This window comes from Peromyscus californicus, unplaced genomic scaffold (genome assembly GCF_007827085.1).
Source record: "Peromyscus californicus insignis strain IS unplaced genomic scaffold, ASM782708v3 Scaffold_24__1_contigs__length_46423439, whole genome shotgun sequence".
In the NCBI taxonomy this organism is placed as follows: domain Eukaryota; kingdom Metazoa; phylum Chordata; class Mammalia; order Rodentia; family Cricetidae; genus Peromyscus; species Peromyscus californicus.
Genome location: NW_026294535.1, coordinates 22,450,903 through 22,473,033, shown reverse-complemented (window position 1 = coordinate 22,473,033; position 22,131 = coordinate 22,450,903).

The window sequence follows — 22,131 nt, the reverse complement described above, 5'->3', positions numbered from 1 at the left end:
TTTTTTTTCCTTTTTTTTTTTTACGTGTATGGTTGTTTTGCTTGTATGTATGTCTGTGCACTACATGTGTTCAGTGTCCATAGAGAACAGAAGAGGGTGTTCCATACCCTGGAACTGGACTGGCAATACAGATGTTTGTGAAACACTATGTGAGTGCTGGGAATCAAATCTGCATTGTCTGGGAGAATAACCAGTGCCCTCAACATCTGACTCATCTCTCCAGCCCCATGATATGCTTGTTTAGGTGCAAATATAGGCAACCAGAGATGCTGGGGATACATAATTCCAATTCTGTCACACCTGGAAGACAGGACTTTATCATACTCCTCCCCATCTTCTGTTTCTTATATTCTTTCCACTCCTTCTTCAGTAATGTTCTCTGAACCTTGGAGTGGGTGGGTTAAAATGTCTTGTTTAGGGCTGAGCTCTCAAGTATTATTTACTTTCAGTACCCAAAGCATCTGGGCATCTCTTCATTTATGGCCATGCATTGTAAGAGAGATTCTTCTGTGATTAAGGCTGAGAGCAACACTCTTGGGGTACAAACACAAATATTGAGAGAGATATATGGTGATATTTTATTTGTGCTGAAATGTGATTGTTGCCTGGGGATCAGAGGTTATAGCCATTAAGCAGAAGTAAGGTAGTGGTTGCACAATGCCCTTAATCCAATCACATGGCAGGCAGAGTCTGTGTGTTCAAGGACACAGCCAGCTTGGTGACATACACCTTTAATCCAAGTACCAACCATAGAGACCTGGAGGTCTGTATAGACAGGCAATGATGAGAAAGACATGTGGTTGGGTTTAGAGCCAATGAGAAGGCAGAACAGAAAGTCAATAAAAATACAGACACACAGGAAGTAGGTCTCTTTCTCAGGTGAAGGATGGCAGTGGCAGGAGTAGTATGAAGATGGTCTTAGCTCTTGGCTACTGCTCTCTGATCTCTGGGCTTTTAACTCTGCATTTGGCTCTGTGTTTCTTATTAAGTAAGACCAATTAGAATTACATGTACAGAGATGTTTGCTTCCATGTAAATTCAGTTAAACAACAATAGTAAGTTTTCCATTATAACCTAGAAATAACAAGTATTGATTGGAGATATTCTTTAAAGATCTCACAGACTTCTGCTGTGAATCCTTGATCTGGGCTTTTATAGTTTATATATATATAATTTCTCAGTCCCCCTGCTCATTATAGGATGTTTACATTATTGGTTTCATATTAGTTTAACTTTGGTAGAATAGATTCATTTAGTCATTTATTTTATGTTCCCAACCTAGTGGAATATAGATTTTAAGGTAAACTCTGATGATTTTCTGAACTTATTTGATATCTGTTGTGATGACTCATTGTTTATATATAACTATGTGAATTTAGTCTTTTCTTTAATTTTCAATCATTCTATTTTAATTAATTCACAAGTAAAGCATCACACATCAGGCTACACAGCTCAGAACTACACTCTACCTATCTGAGTGAACTCCTGTAACAATAGTAAAGTCATTTTGAAGTACTGGAGCTTCATTTGGAGATCCTATCAATTTTCATGGACTTATCTACCCCCGCAAAATAAAAAATAACTATAATATATTTCAAAATAAAAAAAGAATTCATTTTATATCCTCTTTTATGCCCAGTGTGTCTTTTTGTCTTCATTTTATCCTTCCTCATCAACTATTACCCTTATTTGATGTCCATTTTTGGTCTTCTTTCTAAGTTTCATACTAAATTCACACTTACAGTTCTTTACATATAAACAGGTATACATTATAGAATATGATCCAGACTTAAAGGAGAACATGCTGGGGTCTCCCCCACTCAATCTGGACCACAATGCTTAATATTATACATTTTAAGTATATTCATTTTCCTCCCAAATATCTTGATTCATTTTCTTTACAGGTGGATAATATTACATTTGTGATTTCAGGTTAGTTTAGCTAAGGTTTTTCCAGTCTTATGTAATCATTTCAAAGGATCAACTCATTTATGTTTATATTTTTATTGTATTAATATATATTATCATGGTATTTCTCTTTAAACATAACATAAACATTTAAATTACAAGTGTATTATATTTAATATATGCTCTTCTTTGTGTAATAAAATCATATTTGGTAATGCATTTCTACAATAATTCATTAGATCTTTTTCCTTATATTTTAAATTGAGTTATCTTATTCTGATATTCACAAATGATATTATATGAAGTTATTTGTTCAGTACTTAAAAGATTTTGGTAACTGTCATGGTGGCTTTGAAAAAAAATCACTATTTCTTAAATTACAGTTTACATATGGCTAAATGAATCATCAAATCTGTGGTCTAGGAGAATTTAAATTGATTATAGATAATTGGTTGCTATTTTGTAAATTTCCACGTGTGTGAGAGAGTGTGGCCTTACTGATTCTCCTGAGGAAACTGGATTTTTAGAGTTTTACTGCAACTGGAATTCATTTGACAAAAATCTATTAATTTTGTACAGATTATCAAATCAATTTTGATACTAAACCATAAAGATTTTGTCGCTCTTAAGTTTATCACCTTAAATTTTCCACATTTAAAAGTTTTATATATTTGTTCCTTTGTTTGTAACTAGGTTGGCTTATAATTTGACTGTACGTATATTTAGGAAAAGAACGTTAACATTTTCTAGGATGTATTTGGGTTTATACTTTCATGTTTCAACAGTAATAATTACTTCAATGCTTTTGCATTTCTTTGGTTCTCTAAGCTGATTTATTTTCTAACATCTGAATTAGGTGGTTAATTTCTTTCACTTTGCATATATAATCCATGAATTCTTTATTATTGTTTCGGTGGTATATTATGCTGTTGTATATTTTCTAGATCTTTTCTACATTTTGGTTTAATTTCCAGTTTAGTAGACAATTATTTAAATAAGATTTTATTAATTTCCATTTGCTAAAATATTGGGCATTCTAATGTGAGCATATATATTTTCCACTATTTTATTCCCCTTTGCTGAAATAACACTATCTAGACAGCATTTATATTTTGTGACTTAGGGGTATTTTTGTTATGAAGATTCTAGTCATGTTTATTTATGCAAATGTGGAGAAGACATTCTGCCTTCTCTGTTTTCATGTAGAGTTCAATATACTTCGATGAAATTAGTTACATTTCTTGTATGTATTATATATTTCTTTACTTTTGAATATTATATCTATCATCATTATCCACTTTTATGGTTGTCTTAGTTAGGGTTTCTATTGCTGTGAAGAGAAACCATGATCATGGCAACTTCTATAAAGGAAAAGATTTCATTGTGGCTGGCTTAGAGGTTCATGGTAAGAAGCATGGCAAAATGCAGCTAGACATGGTGCTGGTGAGGTAGCTAAGAGTTCTCCCTACCAAGACTGGCAGGGAGCAGGTAGAGAGAGTGACACTGGGCCTGGCTTGAGCATCTGAAACCTCAAAGCCCACCCTCAGTGACACCCTTTTTCCAACAAGGTAACACCTATGCCAACAAGGTCCAATAGAGCCACTCCCTATGAGACTAAAAGGGGCCATTTTCTTTCAAACCACAATGGTTAAAATTGATTGTCAACTAGATTGGAATGAAAGATAGTGAGGAAAAATTTAAAGCATAGTTTGGAATATGTATACGAGGGCATTTCAAAGGAAATTTAGATCATGAAGGCTCTGGTATTATTGGATCTTTCATTCATTGATGGAGTCAAAATCTGAATGGTGAGAATCAGTGAAATAATAGAAGATAGAGACCAGTTATAGAAAGTATGTTGTTGAGGACATGATTTAATATAATGTAACTAGTCCAATCCTGTCTATACTACTTTATGCTCCCTGGCTACCATTGATTGAACAGCCTTCTCAAACACAGGGCCATGCTACATGCTATACAATGACCAACTTTGCCTAAGTCTTAACGTCCTGGAGCTATTGAACCATGTCCAAACTCTTAAGAAGTGTGAGTTGAAATCAATTTTACCTCCTTATCTGTTTGTCACCAAAGTAAACATACTCAGCAATACACCAATGCCTCTGCTTTTAAGAAAAACAACCCTTACATGTTGTTGTGTGTTGACTGTATGATTAATTGGGTTTAATATGATGTATTCATAGATGCATACAGCATATAATACAGCAAGTATTGATCATAAACAAATTCTCTTTGTCCACCTAAAAAATCTTTATCAGTTTCTAGTAAATACTGTTCAATTTTCTCATTGGCCTTTTTAGCTTCCACACATTAAACATGTATGGCATATATTTAGTTTACTCAGTATTATATCCTTTAGTTGTTTGATTCAAGTGATGTGGTAACAGCTTTACAAATTAGTAATATCCTACTTTTTGTATGTGTCTCATGTATTCTTAATATATTCATGTATTAATTGCCATTTAGGCTAATTCTATATCTCAGTTATTGTGAATCATGTAGCAATACACATGGATATGCAGGTATTGTTTGGCTATGTTGATTTCATTTTCTGCAGATATATACATAGAGATAAGATAATGTTAGGTCAATTTTTGTTTTTATGAGGAACCTCAATATTTTTCAGTATAGTGCCATACAGGTTACATCCTCATCAGCATTACACAAGTTATTTTTTCTCTAGATCCTTGTCAATATTTTTAAGTACTCATTCTAATAAGGTGAGATAGTATCTCTTTGTAGTTTTGACTTACCCTTACTAAATGCATTCTCATATTTTTGCCATTTGTATTTTATCTTTCATTGTATATATCTTTTCAGATAATTTTTCCTCTTTTACTTGAAAATTTTAAAAAATTTCTGAGAATTTTGTATGTTCTAAATATTAACTCCAGAGACAAGAGTTGGAAAATATTTTCTTTTCTCTAAATTATTTTTTCCAATTGCTAGCTGTGTTTAACTCTCTGTAAGATGTATTTTTAACTTGATACTATCCCACTGTAAGATGTCGCTTCTGTTACTGGTGCACATAGAATCTTCTCAACACCATCATTACTTTTATCATAGTTTTGAATGCTTATCTTTGATTTTATTCTAGTGGTTTCATTCTTTTGTCTTATACTGAGCTCTGATCCATTTTGAGGTGATCTTCATTTGTGTTGAATTCAGCATGCCATGTGTTAACCTTCGACATCCACTTCTCTTCGGACTATTTATTCATTAGATTGGACATTCTCCAATATACATTTTTTCGCTGTTTCTAAACAGTCAAGTAGAGATAAACAGGTTTATATTTGAATCTCTGTTTTCTTCTATTGGTCTCTGTCTTTGTTTTTATGTCCGTTACCATGATGCTAAATTAATGTAGCTATGGAGGATGTGGATGATGTTTTAGTCACTCAGATTGGTTTTGTGTCCCTATGCGCATCATAAAATGATGCTGTGACACATAGCAATGGCATTGAATGAGGTCTACACTGGAACTGTAAATTGCTTTTTTTTTTAAAATGTCCGTTTTACGTTAATTCTTTCCATCCCTGAACATGAGAAACCTTTCCTTTCTGTGGGCATCTCTTCACTTTCTTTCACTTCCGTTTTATAATTTTTATTTCAGTCTTTCATTTCTTTGATTCAGTTATTCTCAGATATTTTCTTTCTTTTAGAACTCATGTGAATGAGACTGTCTTCAGTATGTTTTCCTCAGTATATTCATGATTGGTAATGTGGAAAAGCTCCATTGCTCGACAGCTATAAATTACAGTAGCTCCAGATCTAGGGGTGAGACTTGGTCCATCTGAGCTTGCATACGGTTTGTGCATGCTCTCATAACCTCTGAGAGTTCATAGGTGTAGAAGCAGCTTTACCCAGAAAATGTTGCTTTGATTTGTTTTTTTACTGTTGTTTTTAAGTATTCACAACTTCTTACTTTGATAGTCTTCCTACTACTTATTCCGCAATAATCCTTGAACCTTAGGGCAGGCAGGGCTGTAATATAGATGTTCCATTTAGGGTTGAATTTTTGGCTGTCTCTTATTATTTTTCCCTTGGCCAGTGGGTCTATTTGTTAATTATCATCTATTGTAAGTAAAATTATCATCTTTTGTAAGCTCCTTTGATAAGGGTTGAGAGATGCATTAATTTTTGGGTATAAAAATGAATCATTTGAAATCTGTTTAATACTGTGTCCATTTAACAGAATAGTAGTATTAGTTGCCCTACTGGAGCCTGTAACTAGTCTAAGTGTAGTTTCTTCGTCCAACAATGGTACCAAACACTGGTGTCATCTTGTGAAGTGGGACTTGAATCTAATAAAAAAAAAGTGCCCTTTTACTCCCATGATGTTTATGTCATGTTTGCTTTAGTGGGCATGTCTTGAGAGACCAGTCCTTACTGTAACTCACAGGTTCATATCTAGGCAAGATTGATGCTTACTTTCTCCTCCAGTAACACTCATAACTCTACTCAGCACTATGAGAGCCAGCCAATATGGAAGACGCTTCTAGATCAGTATCAACTTAATATCTCCTTATTCTATGACTCAAGTCTGTGGTGTCTTCAGTGACAGGGTCTTAGGGTCAAGTTATGGAAGGCAACCAATAACATTGACAAGAACTTGTAATGTTTAGGGGGAATATGGGATCTCACTGGCCAAGAATTACAAAAGAGTAAATCCATTTCTTGCATTGAACTTTTGATTTGTTAATATGTGGTATCTAGTAGAGTTATTACATTGTTCTAATATCATAGGATAACTCCATTTTAACTGTGTGGTGTGTGTATGTGTGTGTGTGTGTGTGTGTGTGTGTGTGTGTGTGTGTGTGTGTGATACACCCTATCCAGATTTAACCATTACTTTAACGTAAACTCCCTTTACGCTTTTATACAACTGTTTTCTATCTTCTCTTCCATGAAAGAACTCCCTCCCATACATCATGATCCTTTACTAATTTCCTGACCTATGTGGGTATTCCAAATGAAACATACATATCTGAAAATTCAAAGCTAACATTCACAGATAAGAGAAGACATGCGACCTTTATCTTTCTGGGTATGGGTAAGCACATTCCAAGTAATTGTTTCCTGCTCCATCCACTTATGTGCAAATTTGAATCTCAGTTTTCTTAATAGCTGAGCAATATTCTACAGGTTAAATATATCACATTGTCATTATCCATTCATCATTCCTTCTATAATGTGAACAGAGTAGCAGTGAACATGGATACAGAGGTGTCTCTATAGTAGGATACAGAGTCTTTAGGGTATGTTGCCCCAGAGTAGTACAGCTGTATCATATAGATGTGTGTGTGTGTGTGTATATATATATATATATATTTGTGGAACCTCCAAACTGATTCCCATACTGCCTATACCAGTTTGCAGTTTGCATTTTCAAAGTATACCTTCTATGTTATAAGTCTGTTTTACTCTTAAGAGACACCAGCTTAAAAACTGAGACCCCGGGCATGGGAAGATAACTCTGTAGTTCAGAGTATACCCTGCTCTTGCAGAGGACTAGGGTTTGATTCCAAGTACCCACGTGATAGTCCACAACCTTCCCTGACACTTAGTCCGGGGGATCAGATTCTATCTCCTGCCATCTATGGACACGAAGCACACCCATGGTCCACATGCAGGCAAAACACTCACACGTAAAGTGAATAAATCTTTTAAAATGAAAAGAAACATCAACTAACTGTATTATCTCATGACGGGTATAAGATAAAGAAAAGATGATAAAACATAGAAGCTTTTTTGGGAAATAAAGGAGATCCAATTAGTGACATGTTTGGCAGAGTTTGGGCTTCAGAGATTGCAGATATTACACATTTACAAAAGTCAATCTGTACATTTAGGAAATTTTCTGGTTGTTATGTCTTGACTGAAAATTGCTGACAAAGGGGTGTCATTTATTAACAACTCACTATAAGCTGACCTTTTTGTAGACTTAATTGTAATATCCTAAATATTAGTAAAACGATAATTAGTTTTATGTAGAAATTAACTCACATTGTATGTACATATTTTGATATTACAATATTACATTTATAAGTCATCCATAAAAGACAGTATTGGGGGGAGTGGAAAACAAATCTCCAAGTTTAAAAAAAAAATCTCCAAGGTTGCCTTTTGTGTTGATTTAACTTGATAGAGATAAATCATCCCTTAGGGCATACTGATAAATGAAAGGCTGATAGAATGATAATAAGAACAGATTAGCCACAAAGGGCAGCATTGCTAAAAGACGTAGGTGAAGTAAAAAAAAAAAAAAAAAGATAAAAAGAAAATTGCACCCAAGGATTTCAGATAGTTATCAGTTTAGAGTTTCAAATTTTGTAACAATGTATCTTTTGTATAATAGGATAAAGTGTTTGGAACATTTCAGCCACTTATCTATCTTTGTATTGTGGCGTGAAGGAAGTAATTTTGAGGTGTATTTATGTAATTCCTCCTCTTGCACTCCTGGTAATATATTTTCTCTGGAACATGATGGATTCAAATGAAAATACTAAAGATGTCTATTTGTTGATTTTTTGAGACTCATGGAACACTTGCCGATGGAAATGTTTTCAGTATTATTTATTTCAAACGTTTGTGCCCTGCTTTTTTTGTGCATTACTTTGTTATAAATGATATCATGCATAATTTGTAGTGGCTGTATAGCATTTTGAATGACATTTTAAAAGTATGCAAACTGTAAGTGATACTATTAGACAGATTTACTCTTGTGGCAGTCCAATATTTTCCAGTAGATGTATGGTATTGATATAATCATTCACTCTTTGCTCAGAAGCGATTTAGATTGAGATAGCAAATCAGCTGTCATTTGGGCCAAAGAATTAAAAACATACCCTTGAATATTTATATCATTATCAATAATTCTACATGCCGTCTATGTGACGCAGCGCTGTTTTAGATTTCACAGCTGCAGTTAAAACTTTTATTTCATAACTGTGTGACATCATGAAGAGATGTTCTAACAACAATTAAGAAATAATGTAAGGGTGATAAATGTACATTATGTAAAAATTTATTTTCAAGAAATTGAACAGCTGGTTCAAGGTCATAGGTGAAGAGAAACAAGTGAATGTATTGTATAAACTCAGTTTTATTTCTTTGGGGCTTTAATTATCCACTGTGATTTGTAATAAAAAAAATTAATAAGTATGATTCTCTTATTGATTAAATGGATCAGGCTTGGACCATTAACAGGAAAGTCACAGTAGCTGTTAGTTTCAGATGAAAATCTTCAAATGAAAATGAAAGACTGTCTAGGGAAAAGAGGGCCTAGATAGCAATATAGCAGGTAGCTTGTCGAAATTCAAATTGTTAAACCAATGCCAGACTTTAGGGGCATCTACATGTTGATAACTTGATGTGCACAAAGTGTGTCCTCTTACATTATGAAAACAGCTTTTACACAGACTTTTTAAAGTTATACCAATATTATCTTTTTTTGTTTTTTGTTTTTTGAGACAGGGTTTCTCTGTGTAGCTTTGTGCCTGTCCTGGATCTCACTCTGTAGACCAGGCTGGCCTCGAACTCACAAAGATCCGCCTGCCTCTGCCTCCCGAGTGCTGGGATTAAAGGCATGCGCCACCAGCGCCCGGCTAATACCAATATTATTTTATACCTGTGTCATGAGTACACTAAGCCAGAAACATATACCAACATAATCTCTTCCCATAATATCAGAATTTGGCGGACAAGCATAAATTCACAAACTATGCCAGCTTCAAAGACAACAATTTACTAGATAATTCCACATTCTTTGACGATCTGTCCCAGATCAAGAACTCTTTAATTCCAATCTTAATTACTAACATTAACTCTCAGATGGCATGGCCCATATCACAGAGTAAATATATCCCCCCCATAAAGATGGATATAGGACGAAAGGAGTCTCAGCAACAGTCTAGCCTTGATATGAGGGCTTTAGCTTTGTTTCATTGTATCGTGTTCTGTCCTGTTTGGAGGTTCTCTCTTGGAGGCCTGCTCTCTTCTGAAGAGGAAATGGAAGGGGAGTGGATCTGGGTGAGAGGTCAAGTGTATGAGGGGGCAAGGAGGAGTAGAGGGAGGGGAAATTGTGGTTGGGATGTACTGTATGAGAGAAGAATCTATTTTCAACTAATATATATATATATATATATATATATATATATATATATATATATATATATATATATGATTTATGGAATGTATACAAAGGGTTAAAGAGGATATAGCAGAGGTTTTAGAGGTTTCTGAAGCAGGCTGCTAAGATATGGATGGAGTCTATATTGATAAGTTAAGGAACTCTATGCAGCTTCATAGAAGAAGCTGCTGCTGTATGGTCAGGATTCTGTGGACTCAGGGTTGAGACCACACGTGTAGAGAACAGAGTCCAGCCATGAGATAAGGGGCAGAACTGAATCCAGAGTTGGAGAGGTGTAATATATGGACAAGTCCCAGATTGGATAACAGGAGGATGGCCACAGGGCAGCTGAAAAGGTCATCAACAGCTGGGACCGAGGCAAGCTTATGTCACTGGGAAATTTGGGAGTTCTCTGCTCATACGTCTTTCATGCCCATACTTGGTATCAGATGAGAGGCCAATAGAAAGCCTTTGCCATCTTAGTGGTGGGTGTCTAGCTATTATGGAATCCAAATGAAGGAGCTACACACTGTTACAACCCTCAGTTACCAGGTAGTTGTGGGGGCTGGTTTCTTTTTATGATTTTAATATTCCCATGTGCCTCTCAATTTTACCCAATAAGTTTATACAGTGGCAACCATTCTACTGCTGTTAATGTTGTTCATCAGTCCGTGTTGAATGGATGGTGCCAAATAGCATTGTCTGCAGGCACATCAGGCATGGAACCACCATCTAGACAGTTTAGGGAATGAAATCTCACAGGGCTAGGTCCTTTTTCAGAAGCCATGGTTTTTCACAACATGGAGTTATTCAGAATAGAGAAGAGCCTTATGTCAACAAGCTACTATGAGACAAGCATGTTGAATTGGTAACCCACAACAGCTTGAAACATTAACCTATAGTGACTCAGAGTGTGCCTTTACTTGGAAATACTGTCTTCACAGATGTGATCAAGTTCAGGTCAGGTTCTAATTCCATATGACATGTCCTTATAAAAAATGAGACATGAACATAGATGTGCACCTCAAGGACAGTATCTATGTTGAATCAGGATCAGACAAAGAAAAATGCCTTAGAACGATAGAGGCAGAGACTGAAGTCAGGCATCTGGCAGCCAAGAGATGCCAAGACTGATAACTAGATTCTAGGAAATAGGACACTTTTTTCATTTTAGACTTTTAGCTTCTGGATATGTTAGCAAATATATTTGTGTTGTGCTAAGCCATTCAATTTGTAATAATTTGTCATGGCAGCCGCCAGCAATCCATGTAGCTATTATGTATTTGTCCTAGGGAAGAAAATGGTCTGATGAATCTAACATCAAATTTAATGTTAATTAAAGCCATTTCTCACTCAGATAGAATTATGTATGCTAATTCATTTACTTCTTCCTCTTCTAAGGAGAAGAAACTTTTCTTACCAGTAATAATAAATAAAGGATTCAGATGAATAAAATATACTTAGGTAAGTTAAAATAATATAAACTAAAATAAGATATCCCACCCCAATTAAGGCATGAATGAGAAATGTTTTAGTTTATGATAAGTGTCACAAATATAATGTCATACTAATTCCTGTTCAGGAAAGAACCTTCTTTGACCAGGAGCAATTTGTGATAGTCCAAGTTGTATTGAATCTGGGATAGCTTCTACTGAAACACTCAAAAATAGAGAAAAGAACTATATATTATATATAATTATATAAATTATAATAATTATGGTGATATTTTATTTGTGCTGAAATGTGATTTTATTTGTATGTTAATAAATAAAGTTGCCTGGGGGTCAGAGCTAATAGCAAGCCATTTAGCAGAAGTCTGGCAGTGGTAGCACATGCCCTTAATCCGATCACACGGCAGGCAGAGACTGTGTGTTCAAGGACATAGCCAGCTTAAAGACACATGCCTTTAATCTCAATACCAACCATAGAGACCTGGAGGTCTGTATAGACAGGCAGTGATGAGGAGGTCATGTGGTTGGGTTTAGAACCAATGAGAAGGCAGAACAGAAAGTCAATAAATAATACAGACACACTGGAAGTAGGTCTCTTTCTGAGGGGAAGGACGACAGTGACAGTGAAGGGTAAGAAGGCGGTCTTGGTCTTAGCTTGTAGCTGCTGCTTGATCTCTGGGCTTTTAATTCTGCATTTGGCTCTGCGTTTCTTATTTAATAACACTGTTCAGAATTACCTCTACAAACAATTGTCATTCTGAGTTTTATTTTATTCATCATTCCCAATGCGGAAAATACAAAGACAAAGAGATGGCAAGATTGAACAGAGTCAAATGACCTTGCCCCTTAATACCATTGCATAATTCCCATTTTTTAGTATGAAATCATCATTACCTATTCACTAATAGGTATAGGCAAAGATCTCACTTCCTAATACCGTACCAAAGGCAATTACCGTCCCGACATTTGTAGGAGGGAACATTCAAAGCATAGAAAATATCTTCTTTGGAATATTTTTATATTACTCTCACTCAATCTTAAGGCTAATGACACTTAGTATTATGTGAAAGAATTGAAATTAATTTATTATTGATAATTTATCTGATATATTGAACTGAGCATGCTATATTAAAAGTGTAGATGGGTACTTTTGTCTTTCCACAATATCAGTATTTATTGCATAACAATTAATTCTCAAAGTGTAATGGTTTAAATGGTAGCAATTTGCTGGACCCACCTACTTTGGTAATAATAAGAGCCAGAACCTTATTGTAACAGTAACAGTGCAATATGAGTCTACACTGTCTCAGGTTATACTTGTCAGGAGATGACCCATTTTGTCCATACTAAAATTAGAGCATGTAAAATACCTATAGTTGAAGATGAGGTATTATTTCAAGGTAATCTTGCTGTGTGTTAGTCATCCCTTGGCTACTTGAGAAATTGAAGATTATATATTAGCCCTCTTTTTCTTTCATTATTTTTTCTATATCTTCTTTTCTTTGCCTTTAAATTAGTCTAAAACCCTACATTTAGAAGTATTGGGAAGCTCTCCTAAGTGTTTGCTAATGAAAATATTCCCAATGATATTTATAGCCAAAAGCATAAGCAAATCAAGTCCCCCTTGACAGAAGTTAAAATATATATACCTTTTCCTATAATGTTTTACAGAAGAAATTGATATTTACATACACATACACACAGAGAATTTTGTTCTTTTAACTAAAATGTATTTTCTTGTAAAATAAGATGATTTTGATATTATTTATATTTGTCATGGTGTTACTGACTACTCATTTTACTTAAGTCTAAAAGACATCAATTTGTGCTTCTGACAGCCATGGGTGATTCTGAGCTACAAATCATGATTTATGTTAAAGACACATAATTAGTTTAAAAAATGCAGCTGTGTTAATCATAAAAGATGACTATCACATTCAGATTCCCTCTGCATCTTTCATATTGGTTGTTTCTACAGCATGTGTATGTTTTCTAAATTTATTAATAAATCAAGTTTAAAATATTGTAATAAGATAGTGTAGCTTTTTTGAGATCATATAAAAATGGAAGGTAAAGTAATTGTTTTTATTACTTGAATAATTTTAGAGATTGATTTTTTGAAAACTGGAGCCAGTAGAGATTTTTATCACATCCTACTATTACTTTTGATAAGATAGCAATAACTTTATATTTTTAAGAAGTATTTTTTTTATTTTGATAACTGTTTTAGTTTTAAAAGATTTTGTACTTCTTAAAATATCCTTATATTTATACAAAGAAAATACTTTAGGGACTTATGTAATTATTTTTATTTTAATATTAAATGTTTGGTTACCATTATGAAATATGACTTGAATAGAAGGAGTAAAATGCTTGCTTTAAATTGTTCTGCTTTGTAAAGCTATGATACTGTCATTAATCCTGATGTTTAGACCATTCTCTACCTAGTCTTTGAGTCTTAATGTTTTGTTTGCTTAAGTTCTGCATTTAATTGTTCTAGGGAACAATTTTATTCACGTTAATGCAGTTGCCTATTTTCAGGACATTTTCAGAAATAGCAGTACGTGCTTTTAGTAGAGTATGGGCTGAAGCCTTGGTGTCCCTCAGAGTCCTGTCATCAAGCATCCATGGATGAAATATCATAAGTGACTAGACCTAACTCTACGGGCAACACTCTCAATTCCTTTCTGTGTGACCACACACAACAAGGCACTGCACACTCTAGACGTGGCCTCCAGTCACCCTGTCTGGTTAAGTTAGGTTTATAAGGTAGTCACTCTATAGCACTGTGTAGTGAAATGAATGGGGGTCTCAGAGGTGGGATTTTGCAAAGTTTCCAACATGCAAATAAAGCCTTTTTGTAAGGAGCTAACTTCTCAAGCAGCACCAGGCAGCAGGCACCTTCGAAGTTCCCTTGAGGAACTGTGTTTTCCCAGGCAAAGCTCCTTCACATATTGCAGGTCGCTTACCCAATTTGGCCACAAAGTTTTGGTACTTTATATATCTTTGCATCGTGAGAGAATATTGTGAGAGAATTGTGTATAGAGAGAAAATGTGTTTTCCCAAGCAAAGTTACTGCACGTGTCTCAGGTTGCTTACTCGACTTGGCACTACAAAGTTTTCTGCTACATGCAATTTCCAGTATCCCTAGTGATAGTGTTTGCTGTGACTTTCCAGGGGAGGGGACTGGAGCAACAATTTCTCTTTCTGTACTGTAAGCACATGTATCTGTGTTATGCAAGGTGTACTTTATCTCCTGCTGACTCCTGGTGTGCTCTGCGGTCACTCACCCCAAACGCAGCTATATATCCCTTACTCTGGTTATTAGTGAAGAAAAGAGAGCTTGGGAACCCTTTGTAGTGCTTCCCTGAATCCTTTGAAAAAAATTAGTAATGTAATCTCTATTAAAAGTGAAAGTAGGAGCTAGAAGGATGACTTGGTGATGAAGAGCAGTTGCCGCTCATGTGGAAACCAGCTGTTTGGCTCCCAGCAACAATATGGCTCCTCGAACAAGAGGAATCTTCCAGGGTATCCTACGACCTCTCTGGTTTGCATTGTCACCAGACACCCTCATAGGCAAAATGCTCAAGCACATAAAATAAAAATTGTTAAAGAAAAAAAAAAAAGTAGAAACTAAACCAAGTGTTGTGACTCAGGTCTGTAATTCTAGCATTCGGAATAAAAGGAGGCAGGATGATTAATTTTCTAAACAATCTTCAGTAACATCGTGAATTCAAAGTCACCTTCCAATGCATGAGACCCTGGCTTAAAAAGGAAATGGGGGTGAAAAGTAGATCTTCCTTTCTTCCTTCCTTTCTTTATTTTCTTTCTCTCTCTCTCTTTCTCTCTCTCTCTCTCTCTCTCTCTCTCTCTCTCTCTCTCTCTCTCTCTCTCTCTCATATATTTAAAGTCTTGTTACTTCTTTTTCTTTCAATGTTGATATTGGGAGTGTTCCATGGAAGAGTTCTAGTCAGGCTGAAGTGGTCTTTGACTCTGGGTGACTGGTATGTAGTGTCTGATGTGCTATGCTGAGGCTGTTTCTGATGGTCAGGTATAATCCTGTGTCAGATAGGGCCCTATCCCTGGATCTTTAGCTTCCCTTGTGAGTTGTGGAACTCTCCATCTACCCATGGCCTTACACAGAGTGCAGAGTCCTTCTCTGCTTCTTTAAGATTTTTTTTTTTTTTCTGGAACTGCTGGGAGGTATGGAACTTTGTGCAACTGTAGGCTGAACTAGGATTTAAGTCTGCGCCCCACCCTGATTCTGCAGCTTCTTCTGAAGCTACTGCAAACTGTACAACTCCCCAAGCACCAATGAGCCCTGCCCAATTTTAGGACTTGTAGATACCTGGGCTCTGTAGCGATGGCTAGATCTGCTGTGATGTATGGACCTAACCTAATGCCTGCAGGCCTAGCTCAGAGTCAAATTCAGTGCTCAACTGGGTCCACAGTTCCCTCTGAAGTCACCACAACATGTGGCTAGTATTTGTGTTTTATTAAAAATACATGCCTAATTTATATGGTTATCTAATACTTTAAAAGTGATCATTTTCCCTTGTTAATAAATGTAAATTTTCTATTAGACATACTCAAATTCTCATAAAATGTAATTTATATGTCCTCCAGGGCTGCTCACTACTAGAACTTTTAATAATTTCCTCAGTTGATAGTAAAGAATGAGATGTAATTAATAGCACATGGCCACATGAGAAAGATGCTTTCTCTTCATTTGTTTCTGCATAGCCAAAGATGTTTGCTAGTCCCTTATTGTTTCACACTGATGCTTTTTGCATCATGTGCAATGGGGCTACATTTATTCTTTGCTGTATTTGCATATCTGAAGAGCAAAGTGTCAGAACATTGTTTTAAAGCATGCCAGAATGTTCTAAAGAACTGTACAGTACAGTGGAATTGGTTACCATTGCAACACCCAATGATTATCACACTACATTAGCTTGCTTTAATTCTTTATTTTCCTTATAACAATATAAAAATATCTGTTTTTATTATGGTCCTTACATTATAGGTGAAAATATTGAGCTGCGAAAAACAAACAAAAGAAACAATGAGTGTAGAGAAAGGGTCATTAAGAAGACACCAGATTAAGGAATTTTCAAAAGCATGTGCTAGCCAAGGAGTACTATGATATTAACACCCCAGAGCTGTTACTTTGCCCTGGCAAGCTCAGCCTTTGAATGGGACTGAACTTCGATTAATTAAGAGTACCTCATTTTTATGCATTTTATTGGCATCGCCTTTGTGGTGGTTTTAATGAGCATAGTCTCAATAGGCTCATATATTTGAATGCTTAGTCACTACTTGGTTAACTGTTTAAGAAGGACTAGAAGGATTGATCAGAAGATGTGTCCTTGTTGGAGGAGATGTGTAACTGGGAGTCAGCTTTAGGTTTCAAAAGCCTATGCCAGGCCCAGTCTCTCTCTCTGTCTCTCTGTCTCTCTCTGTCTCTGTCTCTCTCTGTCTCTGTCTCTCTGTGTCTCTGTGTCTCTGTGTCTCTGTCTCTGTCTCTCTGTCTCTCTGTCTCTCTCTCTCTCTCTCTCTCTCTCTCTCTCTCTCTCTCTCTCTCTCTCTCTCTCTCTCTCTCTCTCCCTGCTAATAGTTCAGGATGTAGCTCATTCTCAGCTTACTCTCCTGCACTGTACCTGCCTGCCACCATGCACCTGCCATGATGATAATGAACTGACCCTGTGAAACTGTAAGCAAGCCCCGAATTAAATGCTTTGTTCATGTGGTCTTTTCACAGCAATAGAACAGTGATTATGACAGCCCTTATTTTCATGGAAGAGAGTGCACACCTGGAAATAACATGTACAGCTGCTCGTGCTGATGAGGATAGGAGAAATGTCTTAGGTGGCTTAGCTCAGGAACCTTGAAAGCAGCAGTTTCAGGAATACTTTTGCTGTTGGCCAGAAATAGCAGAGGAGAGTTCTGCTTCCTGGTTCCTTGATATATCTTCTTCCACACCAGGGTGTGACTGAAACTTCATTCTAGACACTAATACTAGATGAACTGCCCTGGAATTTTATCTGTTGGTCTTCATTGTGGTCAGATCTATTCCACCAATGTCAGCTCATTTTTGTGTCTACACTTTTGAGGGGTTAATGTCACAGGATACATAAAGGCCATTGAGGATGAACTCCTCCCTAACGGAATCTTTTTCTGGCCCTGGATGGAGCCACAGAATTCTGATACACTCCTGTGATGACAATTCTTGGTTGTCAACTTGACTACATCTGGAATGAACTATAATGCAGAAATGGAGGGCACACTGTGATCTGGATCTCTAGGCAGGAAGGCAACATGGCTTTGATCTGGATACTGAGGCTGGATGACACAGGCCTTTAATCCAGACCTTGAGGCTGGAAGGCACAACTTTAATCTGGACCACACCTTCTGTTGGAAGCTTATATAAGGACAGTGAAAGAAGGAAGGGTGTGTTCTTCCCCTGCTAGCCCTCACCTCCGTCAGCACATTTATTTCCTTCTTCAAGATCCCAGCAGACCAGCTGAGACACCCAGTCTCCTGGGACTGAGCAGCTAATAGATTCTTGGGCTTTCCATTCATAACTAGCTGTTGTTGGACTACAGCCTGTAAGTCACTCCAATAAACCCCCATATGTTTAGGACATTATTTATTATTGTCTCCTCCAAGAGGTAACAAAGCAGGATGATTCAGTCCTCTGTCCAAGAGAACACTCCTCTGGAATCCTTCCAAGATAAAGAAATGGGAAAAATAATTATCCCCTTAGTGAGATAGTATGCTTTCTTGACTAGAAACCCTTCCTTTGGTATGATCAGTTGCAGAATTTCTAGCATGTAGCACTGCAGATTTTTATGCCTGATTTTCCTGTGTACTAACAGGAAAGGAGGAAAACTCAGACATTCTATCTCTTTCCTAAGCATGCTTTTCCCTATCACTTCAGTTTTACTCACTCTGTCTGAACTCTCACCTGGGACTTTTTTTTTTTTTTTTTTTAACAAAAGAGCATGGCTTCCAAGAGCCACAGCTTGCCTGTCTTGGTGTTTTTGTGTTCAAAGCTACTAAAAAGTCCCCAGGCCTCCTTCTGAATCCATTTTAAGATTCTTTTATTCATGAGACTAAGAGTGGAAGGAGGGAACCCCAATTTTTGTGGTTACAATATTAACTTCCCCAACCTGCACAGCTGCCGGTTTGAACTCTCCTTCACAGAATGGGTTCTTCATGCCAGCATTGTGTACAAACCCTCACCAAACAAGTGCTCATCCAAAATGGAGACCTTTCCCAGCCATTGCCCTATATGAGGGTGATACTCCAGTTACTAACTAACTTTCTGCACTGTCATAGCACATTTAAAAAAGAAAACTGTTCCCTTCCTTGTGAGCACAGAGCATAAGGGCGGCATATAAAATCATAAGTCTCAGAGACAATAGGTAAAATCAGGTTGTCTAGGTGTGGTATCTTTGCTTTATCCCTGCACTTAACAAAGAAAAGTACCCAGGATACTTTCGGAACTCAGAGAAATTTTACATCAATCATGTAGACATCCCAGAAAGTCCTTATAGCAGAAGTTAAATTTGGATTTGGTGAAGGAATGAAAGAGTTCTCCAAACGGTGGGAGTAGCCTGAGAGTATGTGGGATAAAGACTGTGGAGAGCATAACAAGTTCTGCAGTGTTGGTGATAACTGTTCCTGGGGGAAAATTGTAGGAAATAAAGCTAAATTTGAGGATCCACATCAGAACGTGATGAATCTCACACGTAAGTCTATGAAATGTGAACTTTATTCTAGAAGCTATGAGGAACTCTCCAAACACTGTAAGGACTTTAAGTAAGATAGCAATGGAATCATATCTGTTTTTTAGAAAGGTTATCCTGGCAAAAGACTAGAGCATGAATTGAAGAAAGTCTCCTGGGGAACACAGAAAGTAAACTTGAAAAGAGGAGGGTGCAGACAGAACTTAGAAAGACTAAGTAACCTAGCCAAGGTTATACAACAAGTTAAATATTGGGGTTTAGGAATTCAAATCTATGACTTCACCTTTTCTGCTCATGCATGCACACATGCAGGCCTGTGTGTATGTGTGCGTGGTTGTGTGTGTGTGTGTGTGTGTGTGTGTGTGTGTGTGTGTGTGTGTGTAGGGTGTGACTGTACTTTTGTGTGAGCCCATGTATAAAGGTATGATGGTCAGCTGAGAAATTCAAGTGTCTAGTTTCGTTTCTTTCTGCCTTATTCCCTGCAGCAATTTTTCACTGACCCTGAAATTCAGTGTTTTGGCTAGGAGGTCTGGCAAGCCATCCCTAACAATCTTCCTGCATTCTCCTCCAGGGCTGTGGTTATAAGCGTGCTGTAAGTGCTGGGGATTCAAACTGAGGTTTTCAAGCTTGCAGAGTACGCATTCTTCCTGCTTAGTCATCATCTGAGCCCTGAATCTCTGTCTTTTCCTACTCAAGGCATTTGTCTTGAGTCTTCAAGGACAGCAATTTTCAGATTTCAAACAAAACTAGTAATAGAAAGTAAAGTTAGAAACATGTGCTTCAGAGGTGTGGAGCCAATCTACGACATAACACAAAGGTGTAGTGGTCGACAACGGTACTCTGAACATGCAAGAGGCAGAACCGGGAGAATCCATTCAAGGTTATCCTCAGCTCAAAGTGTTCAAGGCCATCTTGGGGTATAGGAGATCCTATCGTCCAAAAAAAAAAAAAAAAAAAAAACCAACAACAGTAGAACCATGAAATGAATTTTATTTAATATTCATGATTCTGGTATGAGTGTAGAAATTTTCAATATCAAAATAATGTTAAATGACAAGAATTCTAACACCAATACATTGGAAATAATTATATATACATTTGTTTGAAGCATATTCAGGTCTGATTTGGAGGTGGGTTGTCTTCCGAAGCAATGGTTCTTTGATGCACAGTCCTATGATTTTATTTGAGCATCCCAAACAGCTTCAAAGGAATGCCCCAAACTTGCCCTCATTCTCCTATTATCAATTTAAATTTTCCCTATGTTTTTTTAATAAGGAGAATTGCTTTTCTTTGTGCTGCCAAAATTTTTAGAAACAATAAACTAGACATTTCCTTCAAAACTCAGACAGAAACAAAATAAACTTCTTTTTAGCAGAATACATTTTTTTTCCATCTAGGATGATGGTTTTTTTAATGAACCATGAAAAGGGATAAAAGACATACATACAGAGCTTGCAGCTCCACACAGGAGAACAAGATATCACAGATAAACTGCCTTCTTGACTTAGTTAAAAATCTTTATTGAAGCAATGAAAAATTTCAAAAGACTCTGCACATGATGAGCTTTCTGGTTAAAACTGGAGTATATTTTCTATTTATATATTTAAATATTACAATAGTGGACTTGCAGTCTCTATCAGATAAGAAGAGTTGAACTGCAATCAAATTCTAACACCTTGAAGTTTGAAAGGCACTCTGACAAGATTTAACTCTTGCATTGTAAAGGTCCCTGAAAGGCATATGAACACCAGCAGTGAAGCATCATACACCTCGTTGGAGATAACTTTTTACGGAAAATAAAATTCCAGACTTATAATAGTGTAAATACATTAAGAAGACATGTTTTATTTATGAAATTGAAGTATAAAGCTGAGGGTTACCATGGTTACAATGGCACACACATTATCAATTCGCAAATCCTAATACAACCCAACTGAATGTCATTTCCTTTGAAAATGCACAAGCTCACACCCTCACTAAAGAGAATGTTATATAGGAAGGACATAAGTTGAAGGTTAGAGAGATCTCAATTTACTTTGGGGGCTTGATTGACTTCAGTGAGTATAACGTTTTCAAGTTTTATCCACTTATCTGAAAACGTATTCTACAGCTGAGCAACATTTCATTGTGTATATATGCTATATTTTACTGCCATTCACCAGTTGGTGAGTATCTACATGGATCCCATTTCCTAGCTATTGTGAGTAGAATGGCAGCGAATATATACATAAGGACATAAAGCCTTGGGGGAAATAGACCTAGGAATTGTGTAGCTGGGTCACAGGATAGAGTTTGTTTAGAAATATCCAGAATTTTTTCCCCAAAGAGGTGAAGCTAGTTTGCACTCCCAATAACAGCTTATGTAATGGATTCCCTTTCAACACATCCAATTCAATTGTTATCAATTTTTATTTTCAATGATGGACATTCTGGCTAGGATGAGATCGAGTGACAATGCAGTTTTAATGTGTAGTTCCATGATAGACAAAGATAATGAATTACATATTATCTCTCATATATGGGTCCTAGCTTCAATATTCCTATTCTGTGTGGTTAACCTGGAGTACATAGTGTATAGAATTCAGGAGACTAGAAGCAGGCCAATAGGGATGACATGAATTAAGGGAGAGGGTATTAGAATACAGGTGAAATGCAAACTGAAATAAATTATGGAGAGGCAGAAAACTTCAAGAAGGTCATAGAATAATGGGGAAATGAGGAATGGGGGATGGGTCAACTAAAATGGAGTGTGCTTGAAGATGCTACATGAGGACTTACTAGCTTTCAAGAAAAAATTTAAAATATTAAAAAAATATAAAAAGAGAGAGTAGTAGAACACACAGGATATGAACATCAGTAATGCTAAGCACTA